We start from the raw sequence: 2,869 nt of genomic DNA, 5'->3' as shown, positions 1-2,869 counted from the left end.
TTTTATATAATAAATTAAACGGATATTATTAAACGGATATTATTATATATTAATTATTATACATTTTATATTACTAATTAAGGCGGGATAATTGCTGAGTCGATAATTACGTAAATTATATTAATTAACCGCGTTGTATCGATATAAGTTAATTGTGACGGGTTTATATGGAATTCGAAATGTCAGTCTAACCTTTCTCGACCTATCATATTTTGACAACACATTCTACTTTTATTAAAATATATCTTTATTATATATATTATTATTATTCTAATATTATTACTACATCATTACTACTACTACCTTGCCTTCCTTTTCTTTCTTCCTTTACTCCTTTTTCCTGCAAACTACTTTCCTCTTTCCTTCTTTACTCTTCTTCCCATGTGCTTGTCCCTCCCTTTTCATCAGCCCAAATCATCAACCTCACGCATAAAGAGAGAGAGGGAGTGAGCTTGGGTAGTGTCGGTGCAGCAGGGAAGAGCTAGGTGCCTCTGTCGACGACCGTGGGTGGCCCTAGTGGCGGTAGTGGCGGCAGGAAAAGGGTAAGCACAACCTCCCTCCTCTGTTTTTCTTCTTTTCAGTCGGGTTTTTTTTGGGGTTGTTCGTGTCTTGTTGGGGCTTTACTGTGGTTGGGGTCTGGGTATAGGTAAAGGGTGGTTGGAGTCGCTCCTGTTGGTGGTGGTTAGGTGGGTTATAGGTGGTGGATATGGCGGCAGAGGGTGTTGCCGACATGGGTAGCTGAAACGGGTTTTTATATGGCTTTCATGGGGGTTTTAGATGGGTATGTTTGGGGTGGCGTCACCGTGGACTTGGGGGAGGTCGAGACGCTGGTGCCACTGTTCCTGGGCGCGTGGGCTGACGGCGAACAGAGGCATGGTGGTTTGACAGGGAGTTGGTAATTGTGGCGGTGGTTGTAGGTTGAGTATTTGAGGTGTTTGGTGAGCCGTGGTGGTGAACCAGGCCAAATGGCGGCCATGGTTGGACTCGCCGGCGACGGTCGACCCTAGTAAGGGTGGTCGCTGGTGGTTGGGTCATGTCGGGGGTTGGGTCTGGTGGTTGACACGGCCACGTGGTGGCCTGTGGTGGCGGGGAAACGCGTGTGAAGGGGGTAGTGTGTTGACGGGTTGTTTTTGGTTTTTGAAGCGGGTTTTTCTTAATGTAATCGTTATATTCGTAATGAGTCGCATTCTTAATTAATTAATCTAATCCCGAGTTATTTAAATAATTAAAGACGAGTTTAAATCGGGTTGTTGAATTATTTTATGTTTGATTCGGGTTTGTCTTAAATCGTTTAATTCATTAAATTAATTACTTAACTTAATTCCCGAGTCATTTAAATTATTATTTAATTAATTCCCGAGTGTATTAAAATAATTAAAGACGGGTTTGAGTCGGGATTGTCGAATTGTTCAAATGGTTGATTCGGGTATTCTTAATCGTATAATTCGTTTAATCCTTTAATTATCATTTGATTTAATTCCGAGTTATTAAAATAAAATAATAATTAATCATAATTAATTATTCTGAGTCGGGTTTGTTAAAAGAGAGAAATTACTATATCGGGAAAGTTTCCATTTTTAGGAAGTTCTATCATTAATAACCCTCTATTTTGGGAACGGGAATAGTTAAGTAATTGTTATCATTATTATCTTTCAGAGAGCGATTTTGTGATGGAATATTATTGGGCATCTGTCCATTGGACTGCTTAACTGCTTAATTGGAATTGCTGGCACTTTGAGGTAGGGAAATACACTTGTCCTATAATCGTCATTGTTGAATTGTGTTGACTTGACTCTTGGTTGTTGATTTACGTTATCATTTATATTCGGAAAGGTGATTGACTGATTTGATCGTATTGAGTATGATATCACAACATCGGGTAACTGGCATGATTTTATGATTTATCAGTTCAATATATATACATATTGTGTTGCATCAGTTTCTTTTGAGCATTCATATGCATTGGAGATGGAGGATGTTGTGGTGATGTGGTGCGGTGATGATGATGTTGTGATAAGCCCCAGGCGGGTTCTGCAGGACCTGCCCTGGATAACCTCAGCTGTTTAGCTGGTATATCGACGACGGTCGATTGTTGTGTCTACCGGGGATCGGTATGGCCGGGCGTTCCGGGGTATGAGATGTTGTGATGAGTTGAGATGGAGATGGAGGTGACGGAGTATCATGCATATCATATTTTATTGTTTTATTGTTTTCCCTACTCAACCTCGCGGTTGACCCTGTGTATTCGTGAACACCTGTGATGAACCGTTTTATGGGGAGCAGACTTGACAGGTTTAAGAGATAGGACGGGAGCTGGATGGGCGTGAGACATTGGATCAGACGACTTAGTAGCTAGGTCATCATCTAGAAGACTTTCACTTTTAATTATGTCAGTTCTTGTAATTTAATTTGAAAAGAGGATTTGTAATAATTAAGTTAAATATTATATAAATTGCCTTGGAGTTTAATTTGTTATTCACTACCTCGGGAAACCGAGATGGTAACTGTAACACCCCGGTTTATAAAAGAAGTCCTCGTCAAGACATTCCCTAATAAAACGGACTGTTACCATCTCGGTTTCCCGAGGTAGTGAATAACAAATTAAACTCCAAGGCAATTTATATAAAATTTTAACTTAATTATTACAAATCCTCTTTTCAACTCAAATTACAAGAACTGACATAAATAAAAGTAAAAGTCTTCTAGATGATGATCTAGCTACTAAGTCGTCTGATCCAGTGTCTCACGCCCATTAAGCTCCCGTCCTATCTCTTAAACCTGTCAAGTCTGCTCCCCATAAAACGGTTCATCACAGGTGTTCACGAATACACAGGGTCAACCGCGAGGTTGAGTAGGGAAAACAATAAAA

General features: G+C 40.0%; 1 long non-coding RNA gene across 1 annotated transcript; it reads left to right on the top strand.

Moving 5' to 3' along the window:
* Nucleotides 1-299: 299 nt before the first annotated feature.
* Nucleotides 300-2,522, top strand: LOC141628105 (uncharacterized). The gene is made up of 3 exons (XR_012537096.1): nt 300-542; nt 1,657-1,739; nt 2,284-2,522. It is a non-coding gene; the product is annotated as an uncharacterized LOC141628105 (long non-coding RNA).
* Nucleotides 2,523-2,869: the final 347 nt, after the last annotated feature.

The sequence above is a fragment of the Silene latifolia genome, chromosome 2 (assembly GCF_048544455.1).
Source record: "Silene latifolia isolate original U9 population chromosome 2, ASM4854445v1, whole genome shotgun sequence".
In the NCBI taxonomy this organism is placed as follows: domain Eukaryota; kingdom Viridiplantae; phylum Streptophyta; class Magnoliopsida; order Caryophyllales; family Caryophyllaceae; genus Silene; species Silene latifolia.
The sequence above is the reverse complement of the archived record's forward strand: the minus strand, read 5'-3'. Positions and strand labels throughout refer to the sequence as shown.